Source organism: Megalops cyprinoides, chromosome 7, assembly GCF_013368585.1.
Source record: "Megalops cyprinoides isolate fMegCyp1 chromosome 7, fMegCyp1.pri, whole genome shotgun sequence".
Lineage (NCBI taxonomy): Eukaryota > Metazoa > Chordata > Actinopteri > Elopiformes > Megalopidae > Megalops > Megalops cyprinoides.
This window is the reverse complement of record NC_050589.1, coordinates 4,605,861-4,620,114: the sequence shown is the minus strand read 5'-3', so window position 1 is coordinate 4,620,114 and position 14,254 is coordinate 4,605,861. Positions and strand designations below refer to the sequence as shown.

The following is a 14,254-nucleotide window of genomic DNA, read 5'->3' as shown; positions in this document are numbered from 1 at the left end:
GATGTGTGAGGGCAACGAAGGCTATCCCATCTGGTCTGAACCGACAGAAGGTCTACTGTGGCACAAGTCACAGAAAAATTTAATGATGGTTTATTTAAGTAGCCATAAATTTACGCTATGATTAAAATTTCTATAAAATTATACATAATGTAAAATGGAAAATACAAAAATATGACATGCAATTATACAGGATGGCAGCACAAATAAGAGGAGGAAACTATTCACCTTTCGAAGACATTACTGGCTCAGATGTATTCCTATTTAAGCTAGCCAACATACATGCTATAATGAGGAAACTATCTGAAAAGCTTTTGCCACAAAAAGACAAATAATTTAAAAAGCAAGGCTAAAGATGATGATAATGATGATGACTGCAATGATGGTTATTACTGCGTTATATACAGTACAGGAACCCTGCTGAAGTACAGGTCACATAAAGGCCATAAATATATTTCTGCAATTTAAAAACTGCACTGAAGTAGAGCAATGAGTAAATTATAATGAAGTCTGAAGTATATGCCAAAGGCCTGGCTCTCCGGGTTTGAACTAAGCTGATGTCTTCACTGAGTAGAACTGAACTGAACAGGCACAGAGTCCAAATAGCTCCTCCTCCTGTGTTCTTCTCCTAAGACTTGTCATAGCTTTATACAAGGGAAAGCATCCACAAATTACACAGAATTCATTATCTACAGGTGAGAGAAAGGGAACGTGCATTAAAGCCAGATCTGCATGTGGTTGTTAGAAAGGATTGGTGTTGAAGAGAATGCCATCGTTTTACCTTGTACTACAAAGAGTGCGAGACTTATAGGTTGCATTGTTTGCCACATCCAATGAGGCTTGGCTATAACAACCTTAAACAAAATTGTTTCATCTAGATATATTAATTTGAACCATTGTATATTAGTATGCTTTTGTGCTGCTGGTGTTTGTTTGATCAGTCTGAATTTCTTTAATGCAGACAAATGGCAGTAGAGACTATCATTCACTCCAGGCATTTCAACAGTTTCAAACCCTGAGGCAAGGTAAGTCATATGGGTAGATAATGTATGCTAAACAAGTACCAGAACTATCATTTTTTTATTTAGCATGTGAAAAGTATGATTTTTGTTGGCATTCAAGCCTGGTATCCTTGAACCAAACAGCATCATGAACAAATAGACAAAGCTGAAATATGGCGTCCCCAACACCCCTGCTTTGCATTATGCATGATTTAGTTTTCCCCAGCAATGAAGTCTCACTAAAAATGATGGGCACTCAATTCCCAAAATGACGTAGCCAGCTTTGTGTAACAGCTCCTCATTGAGAAAGCAGCCCTATTCTATCAGGACAAACATCAATCCCATTCCTGTGCACACTTTAAAATTTAAGATGCTGCGTGTTCTTTTTTCCCCAAAATCAATTTACCAAAAAAAAAAAAAAAAAAAAAAATCAAGGATCTAACTCAAAGCAAAGGGCACTCGTGCCTAGCCGGCCTACAGACCGACGCTACATCGAAAGTAGGATGTCTTCTCTATTTGTCTGTGACTGAAAAGGAAAAAAAAAAAAAAAAAAAATCAAATAAATCCTCAAATGCCATGGGATCATGCACTTCCCACCTCATTCGCCACAAGGACACATCAGTATTAAATCACATTAGCATCAGAATAGCTGCAGTCTCTGCAAGGTTTGACCAATTGCACACTGCAAAAGAGCAGTTAAATAAAGGGGAGGGTGTAGGGCTAGCCAGCTCGCTCCCTTCAACAGTAGCAAAAAAACATGCTCCATTAATTTTAACATTAAATGTCCCCTACTGGCTTTGATTTTGTCCTTTGCAATAAAAGAAAGTATGCCGAGGGTGCGGATCTCCTGTTTCTACACAACTCTTTTTTCCTGCTCCTTTGTTTTCCTGTCGTTTTCTGTGCCATTGACAAACCCAATTAATGTTTACGAGGGTGTGAACTGCACTTCCCACTGGAGCATATGCCCAAGCCTGCCTGCTTTGTGAATTACCGGACTGTAATTATAACTCGGGCCCCATATTTATTCACCTATTTCTAATGGGAAGAAGTGCATTCAGGAAGCAAATCTGATTCAAGAAATGTGGGCTGGACAAAATGTGAATAAAGAAAGCTCTAATTATCTACAGCACATATGCTCTCTTCTATGTACAATATACCTAGTTATTAATTAGTAATTCAAGTAAAAAGTGTTTTCAAAAATTGGTAAATACAGTAGATGAGGTGGGGCAATCCACACAGAATGTTAGAAGGATGGAGAAAACGGACTTGCGGGTGTTTAACAAACACCTAGAGAAACTACTGAGAAACGAGAGTGTGCACATTTGCAGGATTGAGAATCTATAATTGAGAAAATGATGAAGATGCATCCACAGTTCAACAGTGAGTGCCACCTTTGTGTGTGCGACACAGCTCATTTAATCACAAATAAAATATTTCGGTACCGATTTGCTGACAGCAGATGCTCACTTGCTGCAGGTATGCAAACTGCAAAATAAACTGAAAACAATGCAAAGTAGAATTATACCATGTGAGCCAAAGATTCTTTGCCTCACCTTCCCTCTGTCCTGCATATTAAAGTTTGGCTTTTTTTTTAAATTTTGGACAGACTTGCACATGTAGCGAAAAGGCAGCAGCGCAGAGAAAGTGATAATATTCTGAGGACGGCTCATTAACCAGCGTTAATGACAATCTGTCTCTAGCTACACGAGAGGCTGCGTATCTCAATTACTGCTGCGTCCACCTCTGACGCTCAAATCAAAGACGTCCTCACTGAGCTGTAGCTGAAGTCCCAGCACAGCAAATGCGGCACGGCACACCTTGAGGCATGGCACACCTTGAGGTATATAACTCCAAAGCGCCAGCTGGGCCAGGCAAGCTGGGAGAAGGCATAGCATGATCCTCGCCGAATAAGACTTCTACATTAAAAGGCAGGCCATCCTGAGTTAAAGACGGGCCCTTAAATTGTCTTTCATTAATATCGTCCACCAGCTACAAATGCATTGAAATTACATTGCAGGGGGGAGGTAAAATTGGGCCCGACCCTCACACATGCACTGGATACCGGTGGAGTGCTTCTTGCACAACTGCAGTTCCTGGCATTTGATGCTAACCTGGCTTCAAGTGAGGTATATCATGGTGTTTATTTGGAGATCTAAGCGAGTATCAGCAGAAAATCTTCAGAAGAGGCAGAGCAGAGGAGCCAGAGGTAGGAAAAAGGGGAGTGAGGCTGGAGAGGAACCTCCGGGGACCAGATGAAACGACCTTGATTTATTTGGCCTGGATCACGTCTGCACCCCTGCCTCGTAAATCCAAGGCCAAAGCCTCCAGATAGTTTTGATGATCAATAAAACATAATTGGATTTTCTTCATATATTTGACCAGATGTATTATAAAACCAGATGGAGAAACTGTAAATTTTGCATTTTAAAGTCTAGCGATGGCACTTCCTGTAAATAAGGATTTTCACAACGGCTCAAATCTACGGGTGATGCAGTAATTTCAGTCACAAACAACACAGTGCTGTGAACAAAGTACTGTATACAAAAACTCTGCAGCCACACTCTGCAGCAAATATTTGCACATTTTCAAGGTTGTGTGGCACTAATCCAAAAACTAATTCCCTGTATCTCTTTATAATAGCGATAACAACGTTAAATTTCATTAATGCAGTACCCTCCAAGAATCTGAATGCGTTTCACAGAGAGGGGGGATGACTCACCACCTCCTCCAAAGCGTAGCGCCCACCTGGGTGATGCACGGCAGTCATTCTGCACCAGAAACGCCCACCATGCATCAGCGGAGGTAGGAGGGTGGGTGAGAAGGAGGGATTTAATTGGCCGATAAAACCAGGGCGCAATTTTGACAAATGCATCTCAGCATAAGGGCCTGAAGAGCGTCCTACATGTTCACTGAGGTTTATTTACTGCTGCTTTGTTGGGACTCTTTAATCCCCCTCCCCCCCCCCCCCCCCACCCCCCACCTATTTTCAAAGGGGGATAACACATCAATTAGGACCCATGAAAGGGGACAGAGACGAGTCAGAGGAAAACTTAACACGAACAGTCTGCCACTGGAGTCCGGGCACAAAATAATTAAGCGGGCAAGGTGCTCTGAGACTGCAATGACGTTCTTTCTTTTCTTTTTTTTTTTTGTTGGGGGAAGTTAATGAGGAAACCCCAGTGGGACAAACCTGTGAAGTGGGAGCTGTTGGGACCCTGTTAGAGGAGTCCGGGAGGAGACAAGAGAAAATTAGCCGAGGGGTCAGCTTTCTCACCTAGCTTAACTGCAGAGAAATGAGCCGGGCCAGGCAATTAACGAGGCGGCTTTGTGAGCCGGCACGCAGGCGCTGACCTTCACTCCTCCAGCCACTCGTGCGGCATGAGGAGCAGAGGATTATCGCCGGCGTCTTTCCACTTGACTGCGGTCTTCCTTTGAACTTTACGGCGGCCTGGCAATCAGACGGTGCGCGGGGGGGGATGGAGGTGGGGGGAGAGACGCTCGGGCGGCGGTGAGCGCTACCCTCACCCCGCCCGCAGTGTCGCTTTGAACGCGGTGTGCACCCCGCTCCGTGCACCGCTCCCCCCGTCACTCCCCTTCCCTTTAAATCGGCTGTCTGTGACTTCCATCACTGCCCCACTCACAGCTGCGGTGGCTGGCTCTGGCTGACATCACCGCCGGCTAACAAAATCCCTCAATGCCTGGGAGTGAAACTCGATGTGCGTCACCGAAAGTATGTTAAGAGTAAGGATATGTATAAGAAGACTATGCCTGCATGCTCCTGGAGGCCCAAAACTTAAGTCACATTATCCGTTTCTCGTGATTTAAATCAACTTAAGACTTGTGATGTTTTGGGCTGCTGGGAGTTGCATTTTGCCAAAAGTTTTCCTGCTATATTTTTTATTTCTTTAAAGTTTAAGTCTCTAAGTTTAATTGTAGTTCATGGACAGTGTACCCCTACTGTTGATGGACTGGCACTATGACATTGCTATTGCTACAATGTAATTATTCATTTGATATTTACCCTTCATCAGGGTTACGTTGATAAAATATTCTACTAATTATTAGAAAGAAATACAAATTAATTTTTTTTAGGAATAACCTGCAGCACAGAGACTAAGCCCTTACTGCTGCGTGTTTACCTCACGGCCCACACTCCTTTCTGACACGCTGTTTTAAGAGAGGAAGCCCACCGAGCCCTCAGTCACGGGTCGGCTTCAATCCCAGAGTGCCCTGCGGGATCCGTGACCTGCGAGCGCGCGCGGGCAGGCAATGCGGCGGAGCCAGGTCTCACAGCTGCCACCTCCTCTTGAGTTACTGCGGTGCTGAGCGCGTTAAAAAAAAAAAAAAAGGAGGAGGCAGTCACTGCATTATAATTCAATTACCACAGGGGGAGCCTGATGCGCCGGGTCTCACGCAAGTTCCACGGGCCGGCGATAAATAGTGGAGGCTTCCCGGAGTCTGCCTTCACAGGGGTAATTTATGTGGCCCAGGCCGGCTGTGCCTTAAGCATATATTACTATCCAGACGGCCTCTCTGCAGCTGTCCCCCAGCAAAGGGGCAGGTGTGGTATGCGCAGTCCGCTGGACGCTGGGCGGGTGGCGGTTCCTTGCCCCGAAATTCTGTTTTACGAGTTTGGCTCCGGGTGCCCTCGCTCGCTCTGGCATGGTCCGACGCGGCTAGCCAGCGCTGGACAGATACGCTTTGTAACGTCGCACGGTCAGAGATGCAAATAATCGCTTATCATGGCTAGACTCTCCACAGGTGGCTATAAATCATGGAAATATAAATCATGCTAAAGTTATGACTTTTTTTTTTTTTTGCAATCTTAGTCAAGCTACGGCTTGACTAATATCACTCAGAACCCTGACATCTGCTCTTATACGTGCTTATACGTGCTTATATAAGGTTTTTATTCTTAAACCGTTGAAGATACTGCTGCACGTCTTGCAAGCGAGAAACTCTTGAAAAGCCCAGTGAAATAATTAAAAATTTACCTGAAAATGACTGGATGATAGTGGTGGATCCTCCATCGCTAGACTGCTCTCCACAGTCGGTCTTGCCTAACCAAAGAGACAAAAAAACACACACAGCTCAAAAAAGTGGGTCAGGCAATGTATAGTTCAGCGCTGAGGAAGAGTGACTGAAATATACATCTCAAAATGAATCAATACAAAAAAGCCTCAGGCCAAGTTCTCCCTTGCAAAGCATCAAGGCCAGCTGCTCTGTATAGATTCTACCGGCATTTTTTAATAATACATATATAAAAAAAGGAAAGGACTAATCACGACCATGCTTCGAGGAAATGAAGGATGACCAGTCTCAGTTATACTCAATTAATTTTGTGTTTAATTGTGTATGATGTCAACACAACCATGGGTTCAAGACTTTAAAGTGTTGCTGACTATTTAGTCTATCCAAGGTAACAGCATGCCAAAAAAAAATTCACCGTAAAAGTCAACCTATAGTACCTGTGCAGCATATCCAAAGAAGATTAATATTTGTCAGTTGGGCCATCTAACTCTGAGAGGGCAGCCTTCAGAACTTCAAAAGATTACTGTCTGATGCCAAGCAATTAACCCAGCTGGCTTAAATATTCTCAAAAGCTATTCCAAAAAAAATCATTATTTTTATGTCATGACTTTTACATATGGTTTAAAAATTACTTTAATTTTCAAACGATTTATTTTTATGTTTCTTTACCCTTTATGCAACCCTATTTTGAATTGCCAATTGTGTACTAGCCTTGTCCCACTACAGCAACCTCTGCACTGATGCAGACTTGCTAAAGTGAGATGAATGAAATCCTTCAGTAGTCAGTACACTTGCACACGGCCAACAGCTATTACGCGCACTGCGAGTCACACAGCACGCTATAGTGGAGCGAAATCACTGGAGGAGAGGCGCTACTCCGCTGCAACTCGCTGGCACGTGAGCTCCAAGCGAATGCCTTGCCAACTGAGACACTCGGGACCCGCCCAGAAAAGGGTCTTTAAATACAGTTCTTCACAATCAGTTGCGGCTTCAGATGGACCCTGCAGATCTGGACTGATGACTCATTCAGAGGCGTTTTGTAATCTGTGCATGAGAACAAGTGGCTGACAGGAGGATGTGCTCCTCAGCTTCAAAGCCAGGCGGACGAGGTCATCAGTCTCAAAGCGGCTGATTGGATCAGAATCTCCTCAGCTCTTTAAACCTGCTGTCCCTGGGTTGCTCAGTCTGGATTGCCCTCTTTGCTTCCACGCAGGAGGCGGGCAAATCCTGCTGACACAAGATGTTCCTTCACAATCGTCACAGATCAAAAGGCCGCTGCCATTCAGATGTAACATTTGATCCTCTGGCAATTTCCAACAAGTGCAGCACTCTCCTCGAGGCTGCCGTGAGGGTTTATGAGGTATTAAATAAATAAGGAGAGATCGTGCAGTATTTGCCCAGTCAGGTTCGAGCCACGCATGGCACACACCACCACTTCACGGGCATTACACCTGTCTATCAACATGCCGAAGGCCAAGGGGGAAAACGAGAGCCCCCTCTCTCTGCTGCCCTTGGAGAATTTTTTTTTTTTTTTGGAAATGCAGGGTGTTGAATTTTAAGCTTCAAAATCCCCCGGTGCGTGTGAAAATCTCCCTCAAATCCAAGGACAGCTGAAAATGTTGGTCAAACGGAACCGTCAATATTGCCTCGGAGCGGAAGAAGGGAAAAAAAGCAGTTTTGTTAAGCTATGGAAAGGGCAACTGGCCCTGTGAACTTGATAACCTTAACACTTAGCTCAAGCCTACAACTGGCCTCAAACCCGGAGCGTGGAGGAATAAACTACTGCTGGAACTCCACAATAGCGGACTTGTCAAAATATTTGTCCCAGCTAAAAATAGCCTTTGTTCGTAACAATTTAAGAATGAAGATCCTGAGGATTTCATAGAGGAATGTTCGCTAACTAAAATTAGAACGTGGTCGGATTTACATAGAATTGGCCTCAAATTTGCCATTCTCTGTTAGTAACAAACAGACCTAGTGGAAGCCATCCTTTTTTATTTATTTTTCCAGTGTGTGTGCTATAAGAAGTAATTTTTCTGTTTGGAAGATACATACTGATATTAAAATATGTTTCTTACAAATGTAGCAACAGATGTTTCTTGGTATTGCTCAGTATTCTACCATCAAACAAGCTAAACCCATTCATAACAATCAACTCATATGCACTAGTTTTCTTTTTTAAACCAGATGGGGGTATTATAGTTTCACCATCTTATATAAAGTACTGGAGCTTTTTTCTTGTTACAGCAATGCAGAAATGAAGGATAGTAGGCTGTATTCACTGCATCCTTCCCTTCTTTAATTCACAAACGCAAACCAGTATATATTATCTGTATGTCTCTTGTAATAAAGTGGAACAAACCATTTTCAAACAAATACATTTTTGTAAATGTTACTGATAGAGGGATAAAGAGGATTCTAAAAAGTGTGAAAAATGTATTTCTTGTTTTCATAATCACACGTCAAAGTATCAAAAACAGATTTTCACTGTTATACTATATTCTTCCAACTATAATGAAAACTGATCACTAACCATATATTCTGTAAAAAGAACTGATTTTTACACAGTTCCTCTCCTTCCATTTTGACACTCAATCAGCTGAGAAATGGAGAACACTGAACTAGAAATTTTTATATTGTACAAAATTCAAACACTCAGAAATTGCTGGGAAACATGGGTACATGGCCAAAGTAGTTTATGTTCAATTATTAAATTAAGAAATATTTCTAGGTCCAGTGTGCTTAAAACACATCACTTACTGACACATTCATATGAATTATTATGTATTATGGCTATAAAGAATGAATTGTAGGTTGTTATATGAAATACTGTGCAGTTTATGCATGAAGTTACATGTACTGTATATAAATCCATCATTTTATGTGATCAATGCATGCATAATTTTGCCTTGTGTCATACAACCTTGTCATTATACAAGAGTTTGTTAGTTAACACGCACAACATCTGCAGGAAATCTTTACAGGCAACCTGATTATTTTTGTATACATGGTTTGGTTTGTTGACACTGTTTGGTGTCTTGTGTGGTCTGTGTGACATTGACACTTCACAAATCCTCCCAGAGGGAGGAGCTTCCAAGGGTGTCAATCTTATGAGAACCAATCAAGACTTTGTCCTCCACTGCAAAGCACTATGATTGGTTTATATTAGTAAGTCACTTATAACATGAGATAACTCCACCTACTTTGTTATTTGCTTATGCATGTGGGGCACTGTTAATCTCTTCCTTCAGTTAACATGCACAAAATTGTAAACTACAACATTCTGGAAAATTAGATGATACTTACTCAAAAAACACTACAACAGCTACACAGAGGAAGTTATGCAAATGCAGAGGCACATGTTTAATACAATAATGAAAGTGACACATGCCAAGCTTAAATAACATGAGATATAATTTCTTACAGTTAATGAAACAAGATCTTAAGGGCTCCAAGAGGCAGTCGATTAGCTTTACTGGTTCACTAATACAAACTCCTAAAGAATATTTTCATTTAAAAGGTGAAAAACTATAATCAAGTCAAAGTTTGACTCGTAACTCAATGTGACCAATTTAGTGTCTTTCAGGTGCAAAAAGTCCAAACAGGAATGAGACAAGCTTGGAGTAAGCCATTCCACAGTAGAGGGATGACAGCCCATCTGCATATCATATGATGGATCTCCCGCCAAGCGCGCAATTGTTAACATTCCAGGCAACGGGAACACGACCACTTTCATCTTCTCCACGTGAAGTGCTTATAGCCTCTTTAATGGAGACCAATATGAAATATTTATCACCCCGCATCCTGTCGAGGTAATTGTTTCAAGCATGTTAAGAGATCCCGACAAGGCTGAGCATTGCCTTGCAGCAGGGAAGGAGCGACTCGGGGTTAAAATGGCATTAACCTGAAAGCAGGTAACACACGTTCAGGTGCAGCTAATGACATTGAGCACCATTAGATCTGTCTGTCAGTGCTGTTCTCCACCTACACGTGCATGAATTTTGCACGCACGTTTCTACTAATTCAAGCAGTACTGGAATCCGAACTAATACACCAAAATATACAACTGACATACACCAACTGCTTCACTATATTTGATAGCGTTTCCCTGTTGTAGTTCAATGATTTAAAAGAATCAATGTATTAGATAATGGGCGTGAATGAACAAATGTAAATTCAACTATTACAACTTCTACAGTAGTTGTGAAATTTTATGTCTGATTAATCAAAATGAAACAGTGTTAAATAAAATATGGTTTAATTTGAGTTAATTACAATGTTACTGCTTAATTTAATCTGTAATATATTTTGTTATGAAGCCAAGCTCTCATGCTGCCAACAGCTATTTCTCACTCTGCAAGTACCATAACACACCACAGTGAACACAGATCAGAGGATGGGTGCATCTCCACTGACATCCTCCAAGTGACCTAATGTTGAATCACCACTAGAGGACAGAAAAAGCAGGACAAGGGCACCATAGCTGCCAAAACTCACCCTACCCCAGCAGAACGAAGACAATCATGTCCCGCCACTATGGCTTCCCAGTCGGTGTTTGTGAATAACACACCTCAAACTTAAACCTGGGCCCAACCTGTCAGAGCAAACAATATATTTGATGATTTACTGATATACTATATGCATACATCTACTGTATGTACCTGTGAAATGTAAAACCTAAAAATGTCCCATTCACTGGCCAGGTAACAAAAACATCTAGTTGTTTAACAGTTCATATTCAATACAAAAATACAGCTATTGTAAATACTTTTGCAGTAGTAGAACTGATACCAACTAAATCTACTGCAGTGCTTCATTTCTTTTGCAAATTAGCATCTATCACAAAAACCATCCCAGACACATACAGACATACCAACACCTACAAATGAAAATACATACACAGACATACTCACATGCCTAACTATACACACACACACACACACACACACATCCATCACTGTCTGCATCACTGTGCTCAGAAAAGCAGGATTCTTGGATTCCCCGCAGGGGACTCTCAGGGTGTTGGGATTCAGGAGTGAGGCAGCCGCAGCTCTCTCCAACAGCATCAGCATGCTCCTGAACCCTTGGCTGTTCTGACTCCCGGCACCAGCCTCTCCCGGTTCCCTCTCTCCCCTCATCCCCTCACACTTTTGATGAGCTGTATCTTCAATACCTATGTATTATTAATCCGTGGATTCTGCCTACAACATATTTTAATCATACCCTTTCATGATTTATGGATCGCCTATTGGATTTAAGTGTGAGACAAATGACCAGAGGCAAGAGGAGAAAACTCTGTCAACTTCGGCTTTCTTCTCTGGAAAGTCTGCTTTTGATTATAAAAGTTGAGATATAAAATACAAATAATGAAAAAAAAACTGCTGTTACATTCAGACATGATCCTAAAAAAGTAAAAAGTTCTGCAAATACAAACTAGCCAAAGATGCTAACTTAACCAAACTGCTAGCAAGCTAACACACCTAGCTGTTGACATGCTGCATGAATAATTGAAATAATGGGAATATCAGTGACAATAAAGCCTGGTGAGAAAGGGGACATAATTAACTATATTCATTTGCATATTATAGACAATGATTTACACTACCCTATCAAAAGTCACGGGGCACTGCATGAGTTGGAAAATGGGTGTGACTGCAGGTAGTGGCTTGAAGAGTGTAACACTGAAACACAGCAGTCATTAGCACCATTGCATTGCTAATGTTTTAAAGGAGCAGTACAGCCCAATACCAACAGTTTTCTACCAGAAACGAGTAGTCAGTCCTCCAAAATGCATGAAGAAATCATTGGGGCCAAAAGTGGCCAGCATTATTAATTTATTGGAATAAAGAAATGTCTTATCCATAACTACCCCTGGTACATGACGTTTGACAGGATAGTGTTTAACCAACACTGTCCTCACTTGCATCACGGTGTGTGATGCAAGTGAGGACAAGTGTGACCTTTATAAGGTCACACTTTATAACACTTTATAACATAGGTTCAAACTTGCGTCACATGTGCCATCCTAGCTCTCCTTCTGAACAAACTTAAATTTACTGCATTATCAAAATGCCATAACGGTAATTTTGCGCAACTCAGCTGACATCACATTACATTACATTATTGGCATTTCGCAGACACTCTTATCCAGAGCAACTTACGTAAGTTACATTTTTTTTTTTAACATATTACACATATGTGTATATTGTTCCACCAGATTGGGCTCCCGGTCGCTGCTTTCAAATAATACGACCGGTTCTGAACCTGGGCCGAGCCTCAAGCCTCGGCCTTGACCAAGACGAGCGCCTTGCTGACTGAGGCACTGCGCAGCCCAGTTTTCGGCTCTTCCGATCTCAGGAATATGACTAGGCTTTAATGTTCTTCCTTTGGCCTGTCAGCAGTAAACTCCTATATTGAATATGTCACAAAAGAGACTGGTTTAGACCTGAGTGCTGAAATGACAAGGCAGAGCAGGAATGCAGTTTATGTCAACAGGGTATGATTTGGCAGTGTGTGAAACTTTCATTCAATGATCCCCAGCTATCTGCTAGGGCAGCCTTGCTTATTAAGGGCCGCCACAGCTGTCTAATGTGCTTTGAAATCACAAGCAACAGCTATAGCATGTTAGCTGTTATTCTAATGTAATGCATGCATGCATGCTCATGAGAAATGTAACCACACATTACATGACAACTGACAGCATTAATTGTGCTACTGCTGGATGAAAGACTGCTAACATGTACACTTTTCTACCATAGGAAAGTGATAAAAGGCTATTTTTGAAGGCAATCATAACATATCTTGCATGAATTATGTTCAAAAGAGCACAGTGGAGGGTCCCAGCACCTGCTACTGTATCATTACAGATAAAATAACAAAGCTTAAGAACAACCTCCTAATATATTTTGCCGCACATACAGTTTTAAATAATTTAGATTCATTGTTGATTAAATTAATTTATTAAGATTTACTATAACCCACGGTTGTGCTGTAAGCAGGGGTGTTGTGAAACTGCAAAAGCACTTGGAGCTACACGCACGGCAGCTGAATTCCAAATGCACTTCCTTAAGAGCGGCTCAAAGAGCACAAAAGCAAGACTGGTTCTGTTTCAGATTGTTTCTGAACCAAAACACGCTGGTCTGAAAATGTAGGTGGAAGGTATGACAAACGAGCCATGGTCAAGTGTGAATGTGCCCCAGGGAGAGGCTACACCTTCGCAGTGACCAACAGCTGTTGGTTTGTGATGCTAACGTACTGCAGAACCGGGACTATCATCCAATGCTTCATTAATAACTTCAGGAAGAGCACCGTATGAAGTATATGAGAAATGCATAAAGGCATTCCACTTACAGACAAGCCTGACCGACACTGCACACATTCAAGTATAACGGTCAATTGCTGTAAAGCTACATATGCCAATATAAAACACAACAAAAAACAGTCATGTGTCCTTGAACATTGATGAACCCATCCACCTTGTTCTTTAAAATACAGCAGCTTTTCTTCCATAGCATTTGAATACAGTTTTCTGTGAAAACAAAAATTTCTTCCACCCTCCAGTTGCCAATTTATGTTTTCTTCCACCACTAGCCGCAACAGCTGAAGCATCAACACCATTACAGCCATCCAGCACTGTGCAGATACAACACTTAAAAGGGGTAAAGGTGACTTTTATTCTCAATTCCACTGATTTTTTTCCTCATAAATATGGGAAGAGCTTAACAAATCTGCAGCACCTGGGCTTAAGTACTTCGTCAACTCCATCTAGGACTAGATTTTTTTTACTTATTCAAAAATTACAGCACAAACATACCAGCAGGTCAATCTACCTAGTTGGTGCAATTGGTGTACCTGTTTTCATAATGATGTTATATGGATGTTTTTTGAGGGTAGACACACATAAGGTGCCCATAGCAGTTCTTTGAGTACAGCTCTTTGAGAATCATCACAACCAGTGAATCTGTGCAATGGAATAGCTTAGTTTTAGTGATGTGTATAACCTGTTGGGCCTCAAAAGACCATGCCCATGAAGCTCTGAAAGAAGCCAAATAACACAGATGTCATTATTTACATATATCTACATGTGTGTTTTTATATTTGCGTGTGTGTGTGTGTGTATGTGTGTGTGTGTGTTTATTTATCACTGTGCATGTGCTGGTGGTTGTGTAGTGTGGGGGTGTTTTGGTAAATGCTGATTACAAACCGTGACTCCCAAAGTCTGAGTA

At 41.7% G+C, this 14,254-nt stretch overlaps 1 protein-coding gene across 1 annotated transcript in view; it reads right to left on the bottom strand.

Moving 5' to 3' along the window:
- Positions 1–14,254, bottom strand: part of LOC118780273 (MORN repeat-containing protein 1-like) — a 68,391-nt gene that overhangs the window by 40,938 nt on the left and 13,199 nt on the right. The gene's annotated exons all lie outside the window — the stretch shown is intronic.